The sequence below is a fragment of the Sciurus vulgaris genome (genome assembly GCF_902686455.1).
Source record: "Sciurus vulgaris genome assembly, chromosome: Y".
NCBI lineage: Eukaryota > Metazoa > Chordata > Mammalia > Rodentia > Sciuridae > Sciurus > Sciurus vulgaris.
In genome coordinates, this window is record NC_136481.1 from 463,081 (window position 1) to 471,630 (window position 8,550).

General features: G+C 39.4%; 1 protein-coding gene across 13 annotated transcripts in view; it reads right to left on the bottom strand.

Annotated features, from left to right (window-relative positions):
• LOC306652045 (ubiquitin carboxyl-terminal hydrolase 9X-like) overlaps positions 1-2,210 on the bottom strand; it is a 134,702-nt gene extending 132,492 nt beyond the window's left edge. For 8 of the 13 annotated variants that reach the window (XM_079125104.1, XM_079125101.1, XM_079125102.1 and 5 more), the window contains exons 1-2: positions 1,676-2,073; positions 159-207 (exon numbers count right to left, since the gene is read on the bottom strand). The gene's annotated coding sequence lies outside the window, so the exon portion shown is untranslated. The other 5 variants (XM_079125107.1, XM_079125106.1, XM_079125105.1 and 2 more) reach the window with 3 other exon arrangements.
• Between the last annotated feature and the right edge of the window lie 6,340 nt (positions 2,211-8,550).

The following is an 8,550-nucleotide window of genomic DNA, read 5'->3' on the forward strand; positions in this document are numbered from 1 at the left end:
AATCTTTAGATACTACTAAGGTCAACAAAAGGAAGTACCAAGACAAAATATCAGGATGACAGATTAAACATTCATGAAAATATTGCATAGGAAAAGGAAGAATAATTAAATCTAACAATAATTTTGAAGTCAATGAAATAAAAAACATCTGAGCTCACCCTTGAAACACCAATTGCAAATACTTCAGGCTTTCATTCTTCGAACTCACTGGAACAATAAAGTTTACAATGTGAAAGTTAAAACATTATGAATATATTCTGAATTAAAAAGAAGTATTTTCTTTTATAATACTTTTCACATTTGGGTAAGTCAAAATGGCAATTAGCAAACCTAGGAAAGTTTAATATCTACTTAGGTTTCCAAGGTCAGGGTTTTAGATTACATTCCTAGTAGGGTTAACTAGTACTTAATCACTATGCAACTATTAGTGCTAATGAACCTGAAGAAAAGACGCACACCAAGTTCCCTAAATTAAACAAACAAACAAACAAACAAACAAACCCAAATTCTTATTAAAAAAATCGAACCTATATAACCTCGGATTTAGAAGATGAATAATTCTCCTTATAAGAAACACTGTTAAAAATCACAACATGTCATCTACCAAATCTTAAATTGAAGACCTTTAAACAAATCATCCAACACCTGTAGGACAAACCGCACAGCAAAACGATATAAGGAACGATATAATGAAATTCTATAAAATCCTTTCAATGAGAGCATTTTTAAAACTTCTGGGTTAATTCTAGTTTCCACAAAATTCTATACAAATTAAATACATGTTCAAGTGTAAATAATGACAAATCATAATTCTGAAATTTAATGTCTATATCAAAAATCCTTTGATCACTAAAAAAGAGGCATGCTTCTGTACAAACAGGAAAACACAAACAGAAACGTGGTAGATCTAAGATAGTTTGGAAAGGATTTCTTCATTAAAATATCTTTCCCTCAGCAAAGTGGAAGCAATAGAACGAGAGGGCAAAAACGGTTCAAACTCAGGTCGAATGTCCGAGAAGTTGACGGTTATGGCAGGAGGTGAATGAGAAGTCCCTGCTTGACACCAGATGTAGGAGAGGCCTAGTTCTAGTCTAAATCACTCCATCTTAGTAATGGCGTTTGGTTTCAATATCCTTCGGTCCGCGGAGGACCCAGTTACAAGGCTGACAAAACCGGACGGTTGCTCCCTGGGGCAGATTTAGCATTCACACACAGATTTTGCTCCCTGCTTTACCAGAAAACTCAATCCTCCGACTTTGCCTCACACACTAGAGAAAAGAGAACCCGGGAGTGTGGAGGAGGGGAGGGGAGGGGAGGAGGAAAAGGCCGGCCATGTTTCCCTACAGTCCAAAATACACCAACATTAGCGACACCAAATCCTCGCAGCCCAGAAATCCTGAGTAGCTGGCGAAAGGAAGAAACCGGCACACACACGTGCCGCTACTCAGCCCTCCTACTCTTTCTGGTTCATTTTTTGGCCAGGGAGTTGTTAACTCACCACATGACAAAACCCGGATCCCCCAGAATCAGGCCACTGGGTGGCGTGAGGTTTGATGACCGACGATAAAACTATCGACAAGCCTGGCTGCGGGACTCTGACCCACGTGCGCCTCGTCACAAAAGTGACCGCGGCCACTGCCTCCTACGCTTCTCCATTAGGCGGCGGCCCACTTACCTCTTCTCGTGCCGGAGCCGGCGTTCTCGCTAAGCTCGGCCTGACTCCAGGTGATTAGCTTCTGCTTCACGTTCTCTGGCTCCTCCAGCAGCTATGGCTTCACTTTTCCTGTTCTGGGCTTAATGTCTTCGTTGTTAATTCCTCCCAGCTCCCAAGACCGACGCTATCATCAGGCACTGAGGAGGTCGCCTCTCTTGAGAGAAAGGAAACAGTGAGGACGAATCCAATCAAGGGTTGTTAGCGGTGCGGGTATGGGAGGGGCTCAGTTCAGGAGAGCCGGAAACGGGAGAGCTACAGAGAGGTGGTTAAAGACAGCCCACTAAACCCGTCCTTCCAAAATGGAGGATACGACTAACCAAAAACAACGACAAAAACAAACAAACAAACAAACAAAAACAAAAGGCCCAACCAGTGGTTGATGTAGCGCCGTCACCGAGAGCGTGGAGAAATCCCAAGCACAAGGCCCCGCCCCTCGGCTATCTCCCAAGTACAACCCGCCTCCTTCCTACGCAATTCTTCCTTTTTGTCCCTTCCCTCCCCCACTCCCCACACTACTTAGTCCCTGCCTAACAAGAGAATTATTGGTCGGTATGTAAGCTGGGAAGCTGAACTTCCCCAGAATCTATCATTCCTGAAAGGACTGAAGTAGGGGCGGTGAACACCACACGGTACAAGACCCCCTCCTGAGGGACTGGTTACGACTGGGCCCAGCTCTCAGAATATTTAGTTGAAAAAAGATTTTTAGTTACTTAGAGCAAAAGCAGGCTCGAAGATCAGCCGTACTGATGGAAGGAGTTGTTAAGACTGCAAACTTGTTGTGATTTGGGACTGGCGATGTGTGTGACCTGGATGGAAAAGACAGTATTGCCCGATGAAGAACTATGACAAAACAAAACAAAACAAAACAAACAAAAACCTCATTGGGTGCTGTTTCGTTACTCTGACGCTTTATTTGCATATCTAGGTTTTGTTGGATTGTGAACCTCCGCCAAACTACAGTGTTGACACACAAGGCTTCATGTTATTTTAAGATGGGTAGTACAGAGGAAAAAAAAAAAAAAATGGGGGAGGGAATTATTGAAGAGATCCCGATTGATCTGCAGCGCCTTAGTGATGCACCTTAAAGGAACTGTTTTGGTGCAACCCCTTCCGAGTACTTGTGCTGCGCCTGATGTTTTATCCTGTACTTGGGTCCTTACTGTGTGTAAGGGGTAGGAGCACTAAGTGGTTGTGCGGAATCCTGGTGTATCTGGAAATGTTAAGGAAACTTATCAATTGATCTTTGGGATTTGTACCTAAATCTCTTAATATACATTTTATTACCGACTTTTCGTGGGTTAAAGCGATCTAATATTCCTGAAATAAATCCTTTTTGGTCATGATGTAGGAGTTTGTTATATGTTGCCGATGTAGAATATTTGTTATATGTTACTGGATTCAGTTTCTGTTTACTAATTCTGCTTTGTGTCCACTTAGCAGCATCCAAATACAGTTGCAGGTATTAAAGGGTAAAAATTAGAAATTTACAGATGGTAGATACCTTTTTTTTTTTTTTTTTTTTTTGCGGGGGGGGGTGATACTGGGGATTGAATTCAAGGGCACTCAACCACTGAGCCACATCCTCAGCTCTATTTTGTATTGTTTAGAGACAGGGTCTCACTAAGCTGCTTAGTGCCTCGCTTTTGCTGAGACTGACTGTGAACTGGTGATCCTTCTGCCTCATCCTGTGGAGCCGCTGGGATTACAGTGATGAATCTGGACCCTCTGCATTTTACAAAGTGAAATGAAAGCTCTTACTTGGTTGGACCAAAGTAGTTTTTTTTTTTTTTTTTTTTTTTTTTTTTTTTTTTTTTGCAAGGCAGAAATAAGGACGTAGAACAATAGGAAAAAAGCTTTTCCTATTGTTTTTAAAATTTTATTTAAAAAAATTTTTTTTTCTTTACAGGGTTAAACAGTTATCTTCCTTACTACAAATACTGATTAAGATACTTCGGAATATATTCTCGAGGAAAAACTATTCTGTTTTAGGATCTCTTGAAGTTTCAGTTTAACATAAATGATAAATTTAGCCTAAATGATAACACTTTTGTTTCTCCAGGACATGTGGAAGAGTTAAAATAATAGTTTAATGGCTTACTGTGACAAATTAAAGCTAAAAAATCCAGAGCCTTTCCCCATCTGTTATGTTTGTTCTTCTTCGGTAACTGCTTTTGCTTTACTAGAACTTTTTTTTTTTTTTTTTTTACCGTGTTGGTGCTAGAACCCAGGGTCAGTGTACTAACAAGCTAAATCCCCAAGTTTTTAAAAAAGAATTTAGCAGAATTACATACTGGTACCACAGTTATTGGCCATGTTCTGTCTTATTAGTACAAAATTCACTATTACATTACCTTCTGTTCATAAGTTTTCCCTTTATTCTTTTTCTTTCTAGACAGGTTTGGAAAGAATATAGTTGACCCTCTTCCAACTCCCTTTTCTTTTTATTTACATTTGCAAATTCAACAAATTGCAGAACAAGAAATACAAAAAATACAACTAAACTCAAATGAACATTTTTATTGTCTTTTTCAATATAGTATCACACCTGAATGTAGCACACCCAGTAATACCAGCTACTGAGGCAGGAAAATCACATGTTCAGGCTGGGAAATCATGATTTAGATACAAGGTATCTACCAAAAACTCATATGTGAGATGATGAGAAAGGTTTAAGGTGAAATGATTGGGTTATACACGCCTTAAACCTAATCAATGCATTAATCTACTTGAATAAATTAACTGGGTGGTAGATATAGGCAGGCAGGATGTGGCTGGAGGAAGTAGGTTCTTGGGGACATGCTTTACCATGTTCCTGTTGAGCAGAGCTTTATGTCTGCTTCCTAGTAGTCATGTACTGCCAGGTCATCTGTTTCATACTTCCACCATAATGTTCAGGCTCACTCTGGCTATGGCAATGGAATTAGCCATCTGTGGATTGGGATCTCTGAAACTGTGAGCCCCAAATATTTTCTCTAAAATTGTTCTTGTCAGGTCTGTAGGTCACAGAGATTTAATTGCTGACTAAAACAAATTTTGCAAGACCCTGTCTCAAAGTGAAATATAAAGAGGCCTGGGCTATAGCTTAGTGGTAGTGCACTTGTCTGGTGTATTTATGTATATAACCTAGAGATTAAATCATTTATATAAGTGTACCAGAGATGTGCAAATACTAATTTTTAATTCAGATAAATGCAATTTAGATCATAAGTGAGCCTTCACTTTATAGCTCTCAGGTTAGGGTTATAGTTTTTCCATCAGAGTAGCTGGATACCTGCATTTTCCACCCATATGTCACTATATTGTGAGAAGCACATCCAGGTAAGCATTGACAGGAGATATAGAATTCTTCCTTCTTCCAGTATCTCTTTAAAGGTAAAAGTATAGAACTGGATGTGGTGGTGTAAGTCTTTAACCACTGTCGCAAAGTGAAAAATAAAAAGGGATGGGGATGTAGCTTAAGTTGGTGTTTGCCAGACATACAGAAACCCCTGGGTTCATTCCCTAATACCACACACACACACACACACACACACACACACACACACACACACACACAACGCAAGAATAGAAGTCCACCTACCACAGTGTTGGCAAAAAACAAACAGGCAAATCAAAGAAGGAGTAGCTATGGAACAATCACACACACAAAAAACCTTTAAGTCCTCCCCTCCAAAAAAAATTGTTATTAAAGATGTAACTTTTAAAATGCCTTGATTTATTAGGAAGCTCTTAACAATACAGAGGAGGGAAGGGAAGGCAAGGCAAGGCTAAGGTGAAGGAAGAGTAGCTAGTAAATTTCCTTTTTTTTTTTTTTTTTTGTTGGTGATGCTTGATTTATTCATAAAATGTTCTTATGTACAAAGGAAGCTGATTTTTTTCTAAGAGTTAAAAGCACTTTTAAAAAATTAAATAAAAGTCAGGACATGGATTGTTTGGAGCTGGTTTTCTCAAAAGCACTTAAGTAAATGCATAAGCCACAAGAAAGCTATCATATGCACATTAGAATGCTCAGGACTGCAGCTTTCCCCATCAAATGCTCCCTGTGGAAGGGGATCTGCACTTGGGCACAGAAGTGGGTACTTATGAAGACCCAAGGGTGCATGAGGTATAGAAGACTCATATCCACCTTAGAACACTGACAACATCATCTGTTACATGGCAGACTCGCCTCACAGCTGAATCCATGTTGCAATTTGAGATGACTGGAGGGCAATCAGTGTACATGATGTGACCATCAGTGCCCTGCACAGCCTGTCCCTATAGTGGCTACTAGTACCTTGGTACCACAGAGAAGAAGGTGAGGAAACTGAGGCAGCATCACTTGATCTTGACACAGAAGACCGAGTACACAGTCTGCAACCAGGGACTTTCTTCTGTAGGTGGGTGGCAGGAGAAGGGGGAACAGGCAGGCTGCAGGAGGTCATCAACAGCATTGGCTCTGGCGTTGATCAGACCTCTGACTAGGTTCCAGCTCCTGGATGGCAGACAAGGAGGTATGGAAGACTTGTCCCCAGTACTGAGCTCTGGCCAAGGTATCTGGGGACTAAACCACCTCATTGCTGTGCTATTTCACTTCTATGCACAAATCAAGAAAATGACAGTTCAGACTCATTGGTGGTGTCATCTCAGACTCCTGACCAAAAGATAATAGCTTTTCTATGAAAAGTAGTCTACTTAGATCTTAGAGTCACCAAGTAATTGAAGGAAACTGGACACCCAAAGGACTGGGCTGCAGCGCATGCTGCTATATCAGCGGGCTCTTATAAGGCAGGGACTGTTGGGTCAGTTTGCTTGTTGGCCACTATGCTTTAAACAGTTTTACTAATCCAGGGTTGCGATTGCAGTTTGCAGAAGAATTGCTCTGGCAGTTGGATACTTTATTAAAAGCACAGAGGAACTTCTGACAGACACTTCGGCTTTTAGTGCTTCCCAGGGAGGGTGGCCACCACCTCTCCAGGCTTAAACATCCAAACCAGCAACTTGCCAGATAACAGCCAGCGTGACACCTGTGACGGTAACAACCAAAATGCATGTTCATCTGTGGCTCCTGTGTGGACCACAGAAAGTTAGGAACACTCTAAAAAAGGTGACATTTTCCAAATATTTTTCTTACAGCACTTTAAATAATTTACAAAACGCTAAAACAAAATCATATTTACCAGGACACATCTGTTAAATAAAAACATCAGTTCATGTTAATGTACACATATAGGGCTATGTGCAAGGGACTCTGGTTTTCACTCTGCTTAACACAAGAGATACCTTGCACACAGCTGTACGTTGATGTGTACACCACTGTCCACAGGGAATGAGGCCAGGCTGCACATCTCAACTTGAGGATCTGCCCTTTACCACGCAGCCGCCATCCTCCATGGAGCTGTTGCTATATTCACTAGTGTCCCTGAACAGTGTGTCCTGGTCCCGGTCTTCCCTGTCTACCACGTTGTGGCTAAATTTCCTTATCAGTACTGCTTTTTCTGATATATTGTTTCCATTTTCATTTGATCCTAGGAATATTTAGTCTTTCCTTATTTCATCAATGACCTGCTTTTAATTCAAAAGTGAATTTTTCAATCTCCATGTGGATATATGATTTCTTTAAGTTTCTTTTACTGTTGATTTCTAATTTCATTCTACTAGATGCAGGAGTTGTTTGAATTTTTAATTTTATTTTCTAAGACTTACTTTGATTTAAAATGTGTTTTATTATGAGAGAGTTCTAAACAAATGTGAATTCTGCAGCTGTGGGAGGAAATATTCTGTGTCTGTTAAGTCCATTTGCTCTATAGTATATTCAAGCTCCAATGTTTATTAATTGATTTTTTTGGATATGGAGTATAACTATTCCTGCTCACCAGTTCTTTGTGCATGGAATATCAATATCATTCTCCATCCTTTTACTTTCACTTTATTATTTATTTTTGTCAGTTTCATGAGTTTATTGTAGGCAGCAGTGTTTTGTTTTTTCATTCAATCACCTAGTCTGCTCCTTTTAATCTAGTATTTAGACCATTTACATTCAAGGAGACTATTTAAAAATATAATATTTTTTTTTCATTTTCTTGTGTTTTGGTTGTTTTGAGAATTGTGTTTATTTCTTTATGCCTTGTTTATTTTAGAGATTCGATGTTTTATTAAAATAATCATGTTTGATTTTTTACTAATCCTCATTTGCCTAACTGTGGGCCTTGCCTGGAAGGGGGCCTTATGTGGCCTTTCAGGCCACTTAGATTGGGGCCTCATCCTCCTTTCCTATGTTCTGTGAATAGGATGTTCTTCTGTGGTCTGTAAAACAGTTCTTTAGTGTTTGTGAAACTTAACCTACTGTGTTTACACAGTTGATTTTACTTCCTCTTTAGTCTGCCAAATAGGCTAGTAACTGCTTGTGCAAGGCTTGACCTTTAAGATGTACGGCTAGCTTAACTGCAAGTATATAAAAGATAGTATTATACTCAGTAAAGACAGAAGCAGCTTTCTCTGTGACAAGTGCTCCATCTCTCCCAAATAAAGCTCTTCTTAGATCTCACAACACCTAATTACTCTTCAGTAAGTTTTATTCTTTCCTGTTATGTTTAAATTGCTTTGCCATCTAGATTTAAGATTCTTTTGAATACTGTTATGCTGGTATATTGGTCATGAATCCCTTTAGCTTATGGTTATGTTAGAAGGTCTTTATTTTTTCTTTGTGCAATAAAACATTACTGAATATAATAATCTAAGTTGGCAGTTTTTTCTTTAAAGTTTTGAAATATATTATTCTTTGATTTTCTAAACTTAAGAGCTTCTGCTGAGAAAACTGTTGTTATTCTAATGTTGCTATTTTTATGCCTTTATAA